The sequence below is a fragment of the Lissotriton vulgaris genome, chromosome 8 (assembly GCF_964263255.1).
Source record: "Lissotriton vulgaris chromosome 8, aLisVul1.2, whole genome shotgun sequence".
Classification (NCBI taxonomy): Eukaryota; Metazoa; Chordata; class Amphibia; order Caudata; family Salamandridae; genus Lissotriton; species Lissotriton vulgaris.
In genome coordinates this window covers 1,466,089,160-1,466,108,563 of record NC_141696.1, presented here as the reverse complement: position 1 = coordinate 1,466,108,563, position 19,404 = coordinate 1,466,089,160, and positions in this window count along the sequence as shown.

Sequence of the window (19,404 nt, the reverse complement as noted above, 5' to 3'; positions counted from 1 at the left end):
CCCAAGCACAGTTATGGGCAAAAATACAACTAAAAGGCCCTGCAAAGCATTATGGGATAAGCTTAGCATAATTGTTAGCATTCATGAAAGGGTTTCAATGTTTTGGAATTTTACTCATCAGGGACATCTTGGGACGACGAGGTGAACTGCAGCTTGATGTATAATATTTTAAATGCTATTGCATTTGCCTCATCAGGGACATCTAGGGACGGCGAGGTGAACTGCAGCTTGATATATAATATTTTAAATGCTATTACATTTGCATCATCAGGGACATCTAGGGACGACGAGGTGAACTGCAGCTTGATGTGTAACAGACCCTTGTCCTCATCACATCTTCAACAAAGCAGACTCCGTCATAGCACCGCACCTCCGAGACGTCATCAACTGCTCCTTCAACTCCGCCACCTTCCCGGAAAATTGGAAACACGCTGAACTCACCGCCCTTCTGAAAAAACCCACAGCGGACCCCACCGAACTCAAAAATTACCGCCCCATTTCGCTCCTTCCATTCCCGGCCAAAGTCATTGAGAAAGCCGTCAACAACCAGCTCGCCGCTTTCCTCGAAGCCAACAAATCCCTCGACTCCTCACAATCTGGCTTCCGAGCAAAACACAGCACTGAGACCGCCCTCATCGCAGCAACAGACGACATTCAAACTCTATTGGACAATGGAGACACAGTCGCCCTCATCCTCCTCGACCTCTCTGCAGCATTCGACACAGTCTGCCACAGCACCCTGTTACAACGCCTCAATAACATCGGAATACAAGGAAAAGCACTTGAATGGATCACCTCATTCCTCTCCGGAAGAACCCAGAGAGTCCGCCTCCCACCATTCACGTCCGAGGCCACTGAAGTCATCTGTGGCGTACCTCAAGGATCCTCACTCAGCCCCACCCTCTTCAACGTTTACATGAGCCCCCTCGCGGCCATCGCCCGCCAACACAACCTCAACATCATCTCTTACGCGGATGACACTCAACTTATCCTTTCTCTCACCAATGACCCCAGCACCGCCAAAACTAACCTACACGAAGGAATGAAAGAAGTTGCCGAATGGATGAAACAAAGCCGTCTGAAACTGAACTCAGACAAAACAGAATTCCTCATCTTAGGTACATCCCCCTCTGCATGGGACGACTCCTGGTGGCCGGAAGCCCTTGGAAAAGCACCCATCCCGACAGACCACGCACGGAACCTAGGCGTCATCCTGGATTCTTCACTCTCAATGAACAGACAAGTCAGCGCCATATCCTCATCCTGCTTCAACATTCTTCACATGCTCAGAAAAACATTTCGCTGGATCCCCACCGAAACAAGGAAAACAGTCACCCATGCTCTAGTCACGAGCCGACTGGACTACGGAAACACCCTCTACGCAGGTACTACCGCTAAACTCCAGAAGAAACTCCAACGAATCCAAAACGCCTCAGCCAGGATCATATTAGACATCCTGCGCAACAAATACATCTCCGGTCACCTGAAAGACCTCCACTGGCTACCCGTCAATAAGAGAATCACTTTCCGACTGCTAACTCACGCACACAAATCACTCTACGACATCGGACCAGAATGCCTCAACTCACGACTGTCCTTCTACACCCCCTCCCGCCAACTACGTTCTTCCAACCAAGCCCTCGCCACTGTACCTCGCGTCAACAGGACCACCATGGGAGGCAGATCCTTCTCATACCTGGCTGCTAAAACATGGAACTCACTCCCGCTTACCTTCGCCTCACCCAGAACCACCTAGCATTCAGAAAACAACTTAAAACGTGGATATTTGACAAGTAATCCTCCTCCCCTTTCTAAGCGCCTTGAGACCCTCTGGGTAGGTAGTGCGCTATATAAATTCTCTGACTTGACTTGACTTGACACCCTTACTCCTTAAAATACTCCAATACCCTTAACCCCTCCCATGCTGGTGACGGAACCGCTCCGTCACCAGCCTCAATCGCGCTGTGCTGGTGACAGAACGGTTCCGTCAATGCCCGCTCGGCACGCCTGCGTGGCGTGGATTCCGCGCCTGCGCTGGGCGTTCCATTGAGCGGGCGGGGACGTGACGGAACCGCTCCGTCACAAGCACAGCACGCCCGAGGCTCGTGACGGAGCGGTTCCTTCATGAGCATGGGAGCGCCGCGTGGCCCCCCTCTCCCCTAGCGCAGCAGCAGAATTGCTGCCGCAGCGAATGGGTTACAAACTAAACCATCTTAAACCTATAAATATACCCTGTACCCCAAAACCAAACCTAGCCCTGAACCCTAAAAATACCCCTGTACCTCAAAACCCAAACCTACCCCTGAACCCTAAAAATACCCCTGTACCCCAAAACCCAAACCTAGCCCTGAACCCTTAAAATACCCCTGTACCCCAAAACCCAAACCTACCCTTGAACCCTAAAAATACCCCTGTACCCCAAAACCCAAACCTAGCCCTGAACCCTTAAAATACCCCTGTACCCCAAAACCCAAACCTACCCCTGAACCCTAAAAATACCCCTGTACCCCAAAACCCATACCTATCCCTAAACCCAAAAACGACCCCTGTACCCCATAACCCAAAACTATATCTGAACCCTTAAAATACCCAAACACCCAAAAACATATACCTCAGTACCCCAAAACATATACCCCTATACCCATACTTACCTTATCCAAACATTTTTTAAAAAACATGCTTTTACCATTCATGCATTAACAACGAATTTCGTTGTAAATGTATGCGTGGTAAAAGTATATAAAATGTAATGCCATGCGTTATAATGGCATTGCGGAGTCATGGTACTTTCGTAATGAAAGTATGCGGAGTGATGGTATGTGGAAAGAAAGTTGCGAAATAATGGGTGTTTACCCTCCCCCGGTAAGTACATTGGTGGCACGCCGGCCTACATCTCCAGCAACTTACACCACCATTTTGAAAAATGCACAGGTCTCTCTCATTGATGGCCAGCACCGACATGCACTTTTAGACACACCTCCCGCCACAAGTTCTAGAATTGCGAACTTTAGAGCTGGGGAGCTACGTTCGAATTTCGGCATCAGCTCAACATCCTGTGATTCCAGGCAAATCACTTTGTCTCCCCGTGCCTACCACAAATGAATGTGTTCTTCTGTAATGTAAATTGTGCTCATGCCATGTTGTCGAGTTTGCGCTATATAATATTGCAAGGAAAAATAAAGTAGGGAAACTCGAGTTCACACAACACTGAACGCACACTCTTAAGTGCATCAGCAGTACACTGTGAATCGGAGCGTTTCACAGGCCAGATAGGAAATGCTATCAAAACGAAATCCTACAAAACAATATACAACTGGCCGGCAGCAATTCATACCCGGACAACGTCGGGATGGGCTGCTAGTACATATATCTATCTATACTACTATTATAAAGAGAGAACAGACACCTTTTGGCAAGGTAAACTCGGGAACTACAGCGCCAATCCACACACACAATACAGCGTTGGAAAGGGCAGTTGCAGCAGAAGGACATAGGCTATGCAGACGCCCACCATATACATTTAAAAGGTAAAAGAACCGTGCCAGCAAAGTAGTCCCTTGTGGGCGTGTCTGCATTGGTGGGTGTGTGCTGGGGGCGTGACAATCGCTGGGGGCATTCCGTCACGAGAGTTGTTTTTTCTTCCCAGGTTCTATACATTCCTGCTCCCTTTAAATAGTAATTCAGTGGAGGTCCCATTCTCTTAGAACCACCCCAAGCACAGTTATGGGCAAAAATACAACTAAAAGGCCCTGCAAAGCATTATGGGATAAGATTAGCATAACTTTTAGCATTCATGAAAGGGTTTCAATGTTTTTGAATTTTACTCATCAGGGACATCTTGGGACGACGAGGTGAACTGCAGCTTGATGTATAATATTTTAAATGCGATTGCATTTGCCTCATCAGGGACATCTAGGGACGGCGAGGTGAACTGCAGCTTGATCTATACTACTATTATAAAGAGAGAACTTGTACCTTTTGGCCAGGTAAACTCGGGAACCACAGCACCAATCACAACACCCAATACAGCGTTGGAAAGGGCAGTTGCAGCAGAAGGACATAGGCAATGCAGATGCCCACCATATACATTTAAAATGTAAAAGAACCGTGCCAGCAAAGTAGTCCCTTATGGGCGTGTCTGCATTGTGCTGTGGGTGTGTGCTGGGGGCGTGACAATTGCTGGGGGCATTCCGTAACGAGTGTTGTTTTTTCTTCCCAGGTTCTATACATTCATGCTCCCTTTAAATAGTAATTCAGTAAAGGTCCCATTCTCTTAGAACCACCCCAAGCACAGTTATGGGCAAAAATACAACTAAAAGGCCCTGCAAAGCATTATGGGATAAGCTTAGCATAATTTTTAGCATTCATGAAAGGGTTTCAATGTTTTGGAATTTTACTCATCAGGGACATCTTGGGACGACGAGGTGAACTGCAGCTTGATGTATAATATTTTAAATGCTATTGCATTTGCCTCATCAGTGACATCTAGGGACGGCGAGGTGAACTGCAGCTTGATATATAATATTTTAAATGCTATTGCATTTGCATCATCAGGGACATCTAGGGACATGAGGTGAACTACAGCTTGATGTGTAATATTTTAATTGCTATTGCATTTGCCTCATCAGGGACATCTAGGGACCATGAGGTGAACTGCAGCTTGATGTATAATATTTTAAATGCTATTGCATTTGCCTCTTGGGGACAACTGGGGAGAACGAGGTGAACTGCAGCTCTTTGTAGAATTATTTGGATACGATAATATTCACTTCCCACTGCTAATCTTGTCCCATAATGGTTTGCAGGGGCTTGATCTTAAAATCATCACCTCTCTCACTGCTTGCTGGAAGCTAATTTCACTTTTGTGAAATGACTATATGCATTTTTGCATGTAGAAATACTTGTTATTTTACCTTGAATATATGAGGCTTCTGTTTTAATAATTGGAAATCTGACGGAACGAAATATCGCGGATTTATTGTACCAAGTTCACGCCAATTCTGCCCACCCCTACTTTAAATACCCCTGCACCCCATAATCATACCCACCCTTACTCTATAAAATACCCCAACACCCTTAAACACTAACCCATCTTAACCCTATAAATATACCCTGTACCCCAAAACCTAAACCTATCCCTAAACCCTAAAATACCCCTGTACCCCAAAACCAAAACCTAGCCCTGAACCCTATAAATACCCCTGTACCCCAAACCCCAAACCTAGCCCTGAACCCTTAAAATACCCCTGTACCCCAAAACCCAAACCTACCCCTGAACCCTAAAAATACCCCTGTACCCCAAAACCCAAACCTAGCCCTGAACCCTAAAAATACCCCTGTACCCCATAACCCAAAACTATATCTGAACCATTAAAATACCCAAACACCCCAAAACATATACCTCAGTACCCCAAAACATATACCCCATAATCATAACCCACCCTTACTCTATAAAATACCCCAACACCCTTAAACACTAACCCATCTTAACCCTATAAATATACCCTGTACCCCAAAACCCAAACCTATCCCTAAACCCTAAAAATACCCCTGTACCCCAAAACCAAAACCTAGCCCTGAACCCTATAAATACCCCTGTACCTCAAAACCCAAACATACCCCTGAACCCTAAAAATACCCCTGTACCCCAAAACCCAAACCTACCCCTGAACCCTAAAATACCCCTGTACCCCAACACCCAAACCTAGCCCTGAACCCTTAAAATACCCCTGTACCCCTGTACCCCAAACCTAGCCTTGAACCCTTAAAATACCCCTGTACCCCAAAACCCAAACCTAGCCCAGAACTCTAAAATACCCCTGCATCCCAAAACCCAAACCTAGCCCTGAACCCTAAAAATACCCCTGTACCCCAGAACCCAAAACTATATCTGAACCCTTAAAATACCCAAACACCCCAAAACATATACCTCAGTACCCCAAAACATATACCCCTATATGTATGTATGTATATGTATGTATGCATGTATAAATTATTTTATAGCGCGCTCCGTTACTGGAGAGTATCCTGGCGCGGGTAAAGGAGAGGTAGACAGTCAGACATACAAGAAAAACTTAACTTACACTCTTGAACAGGTGAGTTTTCAAATGCTTTTTAAAAACAGCCACTGAGGACATACAGCCTGATTCATGTACGGGCCGTTTTGCGTGTCCCTAATAGCGAATCATAGCGATTCGCTATTGAGGACACGCAAAACGGCATTCATGTAGGAATTGCTACTTAAATAGCGATTCCTACATGTTCTTTTATTGCGAGTAGCAATTTGCTACTCGCAAATACTCCCCATTCATTCCTATGGGCCAAGAGGCCCATTGGAATGAATGGGGAGTATCCCTTATTTGCGAGTAGCAATTTGCTACTCGCAAATGAGATAGCGACTGAAAGGGTGCCAGGGGTGTCCAAAGGACGTCCTGTAGCACCCCTAAAATGCACATTTGGACAGGTGTTGCGCACACACATGTCCAAAGGACATGTGTGTGTGCAACATGCAACTTAGAAAAATGCTTTTAAAAGCATTTTTCTGAGTTTCTGCTATTTACCGACAGGTCTGACCTCTCGGTAAATAGCGGCCCCAAAAGTGCTAAATCGCAATTTCAGGATGTGTCATGAATAGCATTTGAGGAATCTCTAATAGAGATTCCTTAAATGCTATTCCTCGCATATTTGCGACTTCTTAAATAGCGATTTTTGCATTTGGTATCATGAATACCAAATGCAAAAATCGCACTCGCAAAGGGCCAGATTCTCAGAATCTGGCCCTTTTGCGAGCGCTATTGCCTACATGAATCAGGCTGATAGATCGTAGCTGGAGGGGGAGAGCATTCCAGGCCCGGGCCCCGATCACTGAGATCGATTGGCCACCAAGTCTTGCTCGTTTGAAGCGGGGAAGATACAATTTGTGCAGGGTGGAGGATCTGAGGGGACGTGCAGGAACATAGCTGGTAAATCTCTTCCTCAGATACAGGGGGCCTTGATCATGGGAAGCACGAAACGCAAGCACCAGGATTTAAATAGAATGCGTTGGGCAACCGGAAGCCAGTGGAGCGTGCGCATCTCAAAGCGAACGCTCTTCCATCTCGGGATGTTAAGCAAGAGTCGGACTGCCGCATTCTGGATGATTTGAAGGCGTTTTACCAAATAGGCCGGGATGCCACTGAACAATGCATTCGCATAATCCAACCTAGCCAGTATAAGTGCTCTAGCAACCGTCTCCTTAGCATCCCTAGGGAGCAGAGGGAAGAATTTGCGGAGCATTTTTAGGGTAGCGAAACAGGTGCCTGTAAGTTTTTTAATGTGGACCTCAAATTTGAGATCCTCTGTGAACCAAATGCCGAGGTTTTTTGCTATAAAGCAACACAAACGCCACTGCTGGAGCTATTTGACCAAAAGGCTTAGCACAAAACAGGTTTTTTGCTGGTCTCCCCATCTCTTTTGGGCAAGGAATGTTTGGAGGCCACAGTGAGTTCTTAAACGAGGTGGGGAAGGAACCATAGAAAAGTACTTCAGATTTTTCCTCGTTGCATTTCAACTGGGCCTGTGTTAACCAGCGAAATACAGCGGACAAGCACAGATGAACAACCGATGTATCCAGATTATCATCCGGCCAGGTAAACAACAGTTGGGTATCATCTGCATACCCTATTATCTTGGCCCCAAACTGTTCTGCCAGAAAAACCAGGGGGGTTATATAGACATTAAACAGCAGGGGGCTAAGAGTAGACCCCTGCGGCACCCCTGTAAGCAGTGGTTTAGGTTCAGAGGCGTGAGGAGGCATCCAGACCTGCTGAGTCCTATCGGACAGAAAGGAGGATAGCCAATCTAGGACAACCCCCCCAATACCAATGGCCGACAACCGGCGGAGAAGGAGCTCATAGGGGACGGTATAGAACGCGGCAGAGAGGTCCAATAAAATTAGGACCGCTCTGCCACCTCCGTCCAGACATTCCCGAATTGACTCAGTCATCTCCACCAGCGCCGTCTCAGTACTGTACGCCGCCCTGAAGCCTGATTGAGCGGGATGGAGGGCATTGGAGATGTCAACAAAGTTCTCCAGTTGCTGAAGGACTACCTTCTCACAAATTTTTGTAAGTGCCGGAAGAAGGGAGATGGGGCGGTAGTTCCCAGGAACCGACACGTCCAGTCCAGGTTTCTTCAGAAGCGGCAGCAGCTTGGCCTGTTTCCAAGCTGCCGGCACCTCTCCAGTGGCCAAGGAGAGGTTAACTATCTGCGTGATCTCAGCGCAGACTGTTTCCGCCACCTCCGACAGCACCCGGGCCGGGCACGGATCGGCTGGGGAGCCAGACTTCAGGGACTGAAGGAGAGGGAGAACGGTACACTCCTCAATTTGCACAAAGTTCTTAAAGTGCTGCCCTGAATTTGGACATAGTGAAGGGTCTATATCAGCAACTAGGTAGTCGGCTGGGAGGGCCGCTAAAAGGTCCTGCTGAATCCTTGTTATTTTCGTAATGAAAAAAGAGGAGAGTTCCTCACACCATTGCGCAGAGGACGGGAGTGGAACAGCATCAGCCACAGGGGACATAAAACTTTTAACAATAGAGAAAATCTCTCTGCTATTGTTATCAGCCTTAGCAATGCGCCCTGCATAGAAATTCCCCTTAGCTACCTTGATGGCTGTGTAATAATCTTTCTGGGCGAGCCGCAGAGCGGATTTAGCCTCAGAGCTATAGCCACATCTCCAAGCTCGTTCCAATTTTTTACACCCCAGTTTCCGTTCTCTCAGTTCCGGGGTGAACCAAGGTTGGGAGGGAGAGCGCCTAGCTCTGCACACCGTACTTTGCTTAGTAGAGGCGATAGTCGCCTCCCGAGCCCACTCATTAAACTCACATACTGCTACGTCTAAACATGAGTTAAGTTTTGGGCGGGTGCTGGACAAAGCCTGTCTGAACTCGAATACATTGATCTTTTGTGGGTGACTGATGGGAGATAGAAGACTGGGTTCGGGCAATTCCCACATGAATCTGACCAAATCGTGGTCCGACCATGTAGTCTTTTCCACAGTAACCGACTGAATGGGAAAATTAGAGCAGACCAGGTCGAGTAGATGACCACCCGCATGCGTTGCACCAGTGACCCATTGATTCAGCTGAGCAAGCTCGAGGATTTCACCAAGTCTACGGGCTTCCGGGGCGTCCGGAACATCCATATGGATATTTAAGTCGCCGACCAGCAGAAACTTGGGAAAGCCTAGGGCACGGGGCACTATGTATTCTTCTAGGGAATCCAGAAAATGGTTAGGCTGACCCGGTGGCCTATAGATCAAAGATCCGCCCAAGGTAAAATGAGGGGAAGTTTTTATAGAAAAATTAAGAACCTCTGCCCTGGCATCCGCAATCGGAGGCTCAGAGGTGAAGCTCCACCACTCCCTAAAAACGACAGCTATCCCCCCCCCCTCTACCTAGGGGGCGATCAACCCTAGCTATCTTGAAACCCCTGGGGACAGCAAGTTCCACACTGGGAGCGGAAGTGTTAGTCATCCACGTCTCCGTGAGGAACAATACGTCCAACTGGCCTTCCCCTAGTAATTCAAAAATATCAGCGGCATGCCTCACCGCAGATCTGGCATTGATCAAACCCGCCCTGATGTTGGGGGCAGGGGCGTTGATGACCCATACTTGGCTTATCCAAACATTTAAAAAAAAACATGCTTTTATCATTCATGCATTTACAACGAATTTCGTTGTAAATGTATGCGTGGTAAAAGCATATAAAATGTAATGCCACGCGTTATAATGGCATTGCGGAGTCATGGTACTTTCGTAATGAAAGTATGCGGAGTGATGGTATGCGGAAAGAAAGTTGCGGAATAATGGGTGTTTACCCTCCCCCGTAAGTACATTGGTGGCACGGCGGCTCACATCTCCAGCAACCTACTCATATTTTTTCACCACCGATTGGAAAAATGCACAGGTCTCTCTCATTGATGCCCAAAACCGACATACACTTTTAGACACACCTCCCACCACAAGTTCTAGAATTACGAACTTTAGAGATGGGGAGCTACGTTCGAATCTCGGCATCAGCTCAACATCCTGTGATTCCAGACAAATCGCTTTGTCTCCCTGTGCCTACCACAAATGAATGTGTTCTTCTGTAATGTAAATTGTGCTCATGCCATGTTGTCGAGTTCGCGCTATATAATATTGCAAGGAAAATAAAGTAGGGAAACTCGAGTTCACACACTATTGAACGCGCACTCTTAAGTGCATCAGCAGTGAACTGTGAATCGGAGCATTTCACAGGCCTGTCACAGATAAGAAATGCTATCAAAACAAAATCCTACGAAACAATATACTACTGGCCGGCAGCAATTCATACCCGGACAACGTCGGGACGGGCTGCTAGTAAATATATATTTTTTGTAAAAGTGCTATTAGGGAGAAAGAATAGGCGTGATTTATGAAAGGGCCGAGCACTGTGTCAGCTAGTAGCAAAATGCCTACAGCACCTAGGTCCTCATTTATGAGGCTGTGCGTCACATTTCGCCGCTGGTGCGTCACTTTTTGTGACGCACCAGTGGCATAAAAAATGCGCCTTGTTGCGCCATATTTACAAAGTGACGCATCTAAGTAGATACGTTACTTTCTAAACCCCTGCACCACATTATACCTGCGCCAGGTATAATGTATGCAAGGGGGGCGTATTGACACAAGTAAGGGTCATGGAAGTGACACAGTGAAAGCTATAAGATTTCACTGCCCCACTTTTAGGACGCAAATGCGTCAATTTCTTATGCCTGCTTCATGGCAGGCGTAAGACTGACACAGGCACTAACAACATGGGGCCTCATTTATGAGGCTGTGCGTCACTTTTACACCGCCAGTGCGTCACTTTTTGTGACGCACCAGCAGCGTAAAAAGTGTGCCTTGTTGCACCATTTTTACAAAGTGACGCATGTAGGTAGATGCGTCACTTTGTAAACCCCCGCGCCACATTATACCTACGCCAGGTATAATGTATGCAAGGGGGGGCGTATTGACGCAAGGAAGGGTCGTAGAAGTGATGCAGTGAAATCTATGAGAATTCACTGCGTCACTTTTAGGACACCGTTGCGTCAAAATCTTGCACCTGCCTCACAGCAGGCGTAAGACTGACGCAGGCCCTTTCACATGGGGCTTGCCCCATGTGAAAGGACACATTGCTGGAGTTGGGTCACTTTTGTGACACACTCCAGCAATACGTTACTTTTGCGCTTACAGATACGTCAGAAATACTGACGTATCTGTAACTCCTTGCGACATGATGCGTCATAGATTAAATATGACGCATCATGAATGACGCAAGGAGTGCGCACTGAGAAGTGACGCATCGCTGCTTTCACGCAGCGATGCGCCATTTCTCATAAATGAGGCCCATGGGACTTGCCCATGTGAAAGTACACATTGCTGGAGTTGCGTCACTTTTGTGACACACTCCAGCAATGCTGACATATCATGAGATGTCCCAACGGACCTTACTAAAGAGGGAAAGGGTGGGGTTTCCTGCAGAGCAGCTCCACCCCTTGACTCTGTGGGGCTGTGCCCGGAAGGAGGCATGCATTGGGAGGTGGGCAACGTATAGGCATTGTGCCCTCACATGAAGTGTGTGCCGTAATGCTGAAACGGTTGCAAACTGTGGACGTAACACAGTTAATTTCATATCTTCACGTACCACTGAGTCACATGTAGCTTGTCTGTCTGTGACAAGACAACATAAGGCCATTGCCGGGAGCACACCCACTAGGAGAGCATCAAATTACATTAAACGTTTCAAATGAGGTCACAATTCTGAAGGGGTGGTGGGCAGGTCGGCAGAATATAAAGGCACGCATACACACACACGTGCACACACACACACTCTCCCCACCACCCCATCTTCCCACAAATCCCCCAACACTCCCATGCGAGGCTGATCTTGAGTATACCACATTAGTTGTATTGGGGAGTCTGTAATACACACGCATTTATGACACCACAATCTAATGATATGTGCTATACAGTACGTTGCAAATATTATTTTGATCTATGAAGCCCTTGGTAGCCTTTGATGATACATTTTCACTTAGTGATCTTGCAAAAATTATATGATCGGTGTTGATGCTATTGGGTGCCTACGAGTCCCTCACCCCAGTGTAGGCGTTAGAGAGGTACAACTGACTGGCCTGGTCCGTGCAAGTGATTGCAGGCACCCTCGATGTGACCCCATTAAGGTCGCAGCCACAGAACTAGGAAACACTGGAGTAGATGACCATTTCTGGATGGTCACTGCCGGACAACAAATATAGGTTGACTGTAAGATAATTAGGGTGTGTGGAAGAATAGAGCTTTGTAAAAGATACTCTTATTTTCTGCATTAATTAGTATCTGGTCATTGCATACACCAGGCCCTGATTGCAGATTGCATTGCAGCTTACAGCAGGAGTCTGTTCAGAACATTACCAAATCCATGAAAGAGAATAAATAATGAGTGAAGGAAAGCCAGAGACTCCAGTGAAACACATTTGGATTAATAAGAAAGAATGGTCTAAGGCAGCGGTTCATAACCTTTTGACCTCTCTGGAACCCCCCGAATCGACCCAGGCCTAACCAATATCCACGCTGTGAACCGCCATGACATACACAAAAATACAGAAATAGATATAAATCAACAACAGAAATTATTACCTACGTATTTCTTTCACGTCATCCTTTTGTGATCAGTGTCTATCACATGTTCATGCGTGTTCACTCCCCACATAAATTAGTGGCAATTAAAGCACCAGTATAAATGAACTCATACATTTAAGGCATATAATCACTGCATGTTCAGTGATGCTGCATTCCTAGTGCTAGTTTCCTTTACATTGTCCTGCGAGAGGCAGAAGTAAATAGACCAATAGTGCATATGCAGTACACACCTCTTATCACTATGTGCTCAGAAGAGAAGTCAAGTCAAGTCAAACAGTAATTCTCATAAAAGCAGATCACATACATAAATTTAAAACATCATTACATAAATACCTCATTCGAATGACAATCAATTACAAGACATAAAAAACATGATTAAAAAAGTTTCAGGTAGTTAAAATTTACACAATTACTCAAATGGATACAATAGAACAATCCCTATATAGCTAGTCTCTCGGCTATAGCTCTCTGCCAAATAGACCATGCCCATCCCAGATATTTAGCTGTTGCTATAGCTAGGGGCAAAAAAGTGCTAGTGCAGATGATTCCCAGAGCTACTGAGCTACTAGAGGTGCCTACATTTTTACACCGGTGTTAGCCAGATTCGCCTTGGATCGGCATAGGCCCTACAGGAAAATAAGAAGTGCCCAATGGTTTCCTTTGGGGTTCCACAGACTGGGCAGTTAGTGTTAGATGAACCCCTCCACCTGCCTGTTAGGGACCTGAGAGGGAGAGCACCTGTCCTGATTTGAAAAAGGAGCTTCCTATCCCCTGGCTTTGTTATGTTGTCCCAGTAAAGTTCTAGGCTAGGGAAGGTTTTAGCTTCCAAAAAACGACCAGTCATAGATTCAACGTCGGTTTTTCTCCAATCCTGCGTGGCCACATAATCCCAATATAGCTCCTTTATTGTTTTCTTACTAGGAAAAAGGACTCCTGACGGGTTGTCCCAAAGGAATTGGAGGCCAAGCACACATAACATGGTTCTAAGATCTTTTAGCCATCCTATCCTGTGGAACACATCAGCTTCAATCATTGCTAGAAACCCCTCGGCATAATGTTTAAGCTCCGGAGTGTTCCAGAGCCGCCTCCAATATAGAATCGGGCGAAGCCTCGCCAAATTACCTACAGCCTTCCTACCCAGATCGTATCTAAGGGGGAGCAATGGGGTACTTTTGGGAAGACCAGTGATTGCCCTAAAAAACTTATTTTCAGACTTCTGCATTAAATGAAGCGTCCCAAATCCCCACAGCCCGGCTCCATATAATGCAGAGCCAAGGGCTTTTGCTTCGTATACCTGAAGTACTGGCTTGATAGGTTTAGACTTTGATTTTCTGTGCTCTACCCCAAGAGCTCCAGCTAATTGTCTATGCCTTAATACCGCTAGATCGATATGCTGAGACCATCTTAAATCATTGGTTATATAAATACCAAGATAGGTAAAAGCTTTAACTACCTCTAGAGGGCGATGGTTCATGAACACCTTAGATCGGAAACTACGATGGGGATTAAAAATCATTAACTTGGTTTTGGCCACATTGACTTCTAAACCGTGCTCCCCACAAAATTCATCAAAAATAAAAAGAGCACATTGCAGGCCACTCGGGGTCTTTGATAAAATCAGGGTATCATCGGCGAACATTAAAATCGGTACCTTGATGCCCGCCAACGAGGGTACATCTATATTAGTGGACAGCATTCTAGCTACTACGCCATTGATAAATAATGAAAAAAGCAAGGGGGCCATCGCACACCCTTGCCGAACTCCCCACTCCACCGGGTAGTCGGTGGTGACCTCACCCTGCCTACCCCAATGGATCTTGGCGAAATTTGCCTCGTGCAACCTCATAACCATGGTCAGTAGTTCCTCCGGAAGTCCCAGGCTCCTCTATACCGACCACAGCTTTGTCCTAGGGACCAGGTCGAAGGCAGCCCGCAGGTCAACAAAAGCTGCATACAGGCTGTCCTCGCCTAGCACCACAGTTCGCCACCGTAGTAAGGTAAAGCGGAACACCTGATCCACCATACTAGTGGACTTCCGAAACCCGGCTTGATAAGGGGATAGAGTGTGATGCTCATCAACCCAGTCCATAAGCTTGTTCACCACCATCCTCCCTACCACCTTTTGAATGGTAGCAATCAAGCTTATGGGTCTGTAATTACCCGGCAACCCCCGATCACCTTTCTTGTATACGAGTATGATAATTGCACCCTTCCAGGATGACGGTACCAATGCTCCCTGGGCAACAGCATTGACAAAAAGAAAAATGTATTTACCCCAGCGTTCCCTGTCGTTGATAAAAAGATCCGCCGGGACCCCATCCAGTCCAGGTGCTCTGCCCCTAGACACTGCACTTAAGGCCAACAATACCTCTTTATGGCTAAAAAGGTTATCTTTGGGATATACAGCCATAAACCCATCCATCTCACTGCCCGACGAGGTTTCGGCATATTGGGGCTTGAAATAATTGACCCAATCCTCCTCCGGGACATTATTATCTGGGCAGTCGGGTACACCACCTCTACCCCATTTAACAATGCTCCAGAAAAGCCTGGAATCTTTAGTCCTACATGCTTCCCTTAGCCCACTCCAATGCAGCTCTTCCCACATTTTCTTTGCTGTAGCTATCCTATCTTTGTAGTTCTTTCTGACTCTACAAATAACCACCTGTTCCCTGCTCTTGATAGCAGTACCTAGAGCTAGCCTGGCGTTCCTACACTGGACATTATACCACTTCACTGGCCTAATAGGTACCCTATTAGTTTTCCTAACTGGTTTCTGGAAGAGAAGTATTAAACACTGGCCTATGTTACAAAAATATGCAACCAAAGCAGGTCTGCCCAAGCCAAAATAGCAACTGAGTGCACGCAATTTACTACAGGAATTAATAAGTACCATTCAGATCACTTAAAGGTGGAATCATACATCGTCAGCCACCAATTATTGCATGTTTGCTGGGATCAGTGTCTTTCTCCTGTTCACCTACATTCACACCTCATTCATTGACAATATAATGCCAGGAGGGTGCTGAAGAAGAAACACATGCAGGAGAACACTGATCATGAGTTCATGTTCAGAGGAGATCTAGGACGTGCGCAGCCCAAGACATTTAAAACAAGCATTTGCAATGCAATAGGTCTCGCATTTACGCGAGTTTAGGCTATTGGCATTGTAAATGACAATGGGGTATATTACCAAGCAATAGCGATAATTATCGCTTTTGCTTGGTTAGAGACAAACATTTATTGCAGACCTGCGGCGATTTTTATCGCAGATAAACCTTGGTATTACCAGGGTTTATCGCAAATGCGATAAAAATCAGCCGCAATGCATGAATATCACTGAAAAGTCAGCGATATTCATGCATTACCGAGCTAATGCTCTTAGCCATGTTATCCACCTCCCATTGGATAACATGGCTAAGAACTGCTCAGGGCAGGTGTTAGCTTTTGGAGATATTCACGCTTAGCGCGAATATCTCCAAAAGTTGGTAATAGGAGATAGCGATGTTAGCGACTGTTTCCAGTCGCTAACATCTTGGCACGCCCACTTTGCATGTCATTAGTGATACATTTCTCTGACATGCAAAGTGGGGCCCAAGATGGTCGCTATCTCCTACCAGCTGTCGCTAACTGGTGTTAGGGACAGCTAGGTAATAGGGAGATCATTTTATCTCCGCTTTCTTGGCTTTTAAACCAAAAAAGCGGAGATAACCCCCCTTGATAATATGCCCCAATGTCTTTTATTTAAGTGTTAAAAACAAAAACAAAAATAAAAGGCATTGTCATATGCAATGTCAATAGCTCAAACTCATGTAAATGTGAGACCTATTACATTGCAAATGCTTGTCTTCTTTCCCAGCTGGCGTCCGTCAGTCTGCATTTATTTTTTTATTCATAAAGTTTTATATAGCGCGAACTTGATCCCGAAGGATATCAGAGCGCTTTACAATTTGAGGCAAAGGTAACAAATCAGAACCTTAGTCTAACATTGGGGATCTAATGAGCATTATATCAACTAGAACAAACATAGCATTGAAGTGAAATAAAGAAAACATGTTTTTCCTAACGCGGCAGGGGTGGACAGAAAAAATGAGAAAGCGTTTTTGATTCTTTTTCTACCCACTGCCTAAATTGTGCTTCACTCACAAGTCAGAGGATGTCCGTGGTCAATTGCCCCTTCATATACATTTTTTTGCAATCGAGTGATCTCTTCTGACGCTTTATGTATTTGCTTTTTCCTTTCTTGGTAATTTATTGTTCTCCTACACCTCTTCCCCAGCAAGATGCAAGTGACGAAACAGGCCCCGACGCACCAGAAAAGCCACTTCCTGAATTTGTAGAAAAACTGAGAACATTTCTGGAATGGTAAACCGCGAAAGTTGCTGTGTCCGTGCGTAAAACACTAGCCGCACTTACGCCGCCACACCTCCATGTCTGTTTGTATGTACGGCAAAATGTAGAGAATCATCGTGCAGGCATGGCGACCCCAAGACTGGCCTTTTCTTCAGTCCTATCGACTTTTGACATATTTTAATATTTATTTTCGTAATTATTTATTGTATTGCTTTTGCTGTGAGACTTGCAGTTAACGACAAAGTGGTTGAAATGCTGGCATGGCACTTCCTCTCCCTGATCAGCTGACACTGCACTTTTCAAACACAGCAAATCCTTCGGTTCTTGTAAAATAAATGAAAATATTCAACGTATTTATATTTAATTACAAACCTGAAGGAAAGCCTGGGTTTAGACACCAAAGTATCCTCCTGGGTCCTTTCAAGTCAGCAGCGATGGATTAGCGGCACCTTCCAGTTGCCAGGACAATGGGGCTTCCGTCCTGCACCCCTCGAAATCGGGCCAACGATTCCTGGTGTGACCATTGTATTGGTCACGCAGTGGGGGCAGGCAGGCAGCATCCTCACAAAATGAGGTGTGAATCAAAGGCTCGCAGCAGCAGCAGGGCCATCAGAGATAGCCGTTTTTGCGCTATGGCGCACTGATGGCCCGTTCAGTGTCACTTTGCAGGCCCATAGACACAGTGGGAAAGGGGAGGACGGGGCACTGTAGAGGCCTTCGTCGATGTGCACGTTACACCACACAGACAGAAAAATGAAGTTCCAGGTACGCTTTTGTAAAAACTAGAAGTGGGGGAACGGGCTAGCATATTTTTTAAAAGTAGGGGCACGCCTTGCCCTTCCAGTCCCGCCCATTCTAACACTGACCATGGCGCATCTTATGAGCCGCCACTGCGTGACACAAGTGACGCAACAGAGGCGTAAAAGAGGCGGAAGGGCCTTGTAAATCTGCCCCTAAATATTTTAAACCAGCACAGCGCAGACTGACAATTACGAAATTCTGCATTATGGGTTAGGGGATTCGTCCGCAACCTCATAATCCCTGCATAGACGTCCTTTAATTTAAACCGTAATGAATGTGAGGGCGGGGGCCGGGGGGAGGTTTAGACCACTTAAACACATTTTGAAACAGCTGTGTAATTACTGTGGCTTTGGCGCACAACAGCCAGTCCCAATTTGGAGGCATTTGCAGTCTCAGAACATCTGTGATTTGGCAACAGCCCCTTTGTACCCTCCACCTCCCCGAACCCTCCCCCACAGGAAGTGCTCCTTGCCATGCAAGGGCGAGCCATTGCCCATAGATTCCGGGGCAGGGTACGTTAGCATAGGGAGGTGGGCACGGGGAGGGGAGGATGAACAATTGTTACTTACCTGTAAACAGGTGGTTCTCCAGTATTGGTGTCTTTCATAGATTCACATGCTTGAATATTCCCCGTCGTCGGAGTGGGAGTCCCACGGTAAATAAAATAGCAATAAATACTAAATATATATATAAACAGAAATATGTAAAGAAGAGGCATAGGTCGCCTGCCCAAAATTCTACATAGGAATGCATGGGAATAGAAAAGACCCAATGCAGCCTATCCTTGTCATTATGTTGGTCCAAACTGCAGCCAATCAGGCGACAGCAGCCCTCTAGAACCTTCTCCTCAGAGCTCAACACCTCAGATTTTCGTAGCACAGAGTGACCCAAAGAGTCTATGAGTAGAAGAGAGCCTCTGAGGGGAGGAGGGAGGGTCGCATGTGAATCTATGAAAGACAGCAATACTGGAGAACCACCTGTTTACAGGTAAGTAACAATTGTTCTTCTCCAGTATTGGGGTGTCTTTCATAGATTCACATGCTTGAATATAGAGTAGTTAGCAGTCCATACTATAACACAAAGTTTCCATAATACAATGCATAAGCAAATACTGAAATTATTTTTAGGTGTAAGAACACATGCAATAGAAAATATATATACATATGTATAGACAATAAATAGACATAAATGATATGGAAACTAATAGGAGGAGGGTAGAACAGAGGCTCACCTTATTGAAAAAGATTACGAAGCACAGCTTGTCCTACTGCGGTATCCCCTTCAGCCATGGCACCTAGACAGTAGTGCTTCGTGAACGTGTGCCTGCTGGACCACGTGGCTGCTCTGCAAGATGCCATAGATCTGGTGGAATGGGCCCGTACTGCAGTCTGTAAAGGCTTTCCCGCCTTCTGATGGCAGAAAGCAATAGCCGAAGCCACCCATCGGGCTATTGTAGGTTTGGTGACTGGTCGTCCCTTTTGAAAGCGGCCATAGGCCACGAAGAGCTGATCCGATCTGCGGAACTGGGCTGTTTTGCTGATGTAGAACTTCAAGCACCGTCTAATGT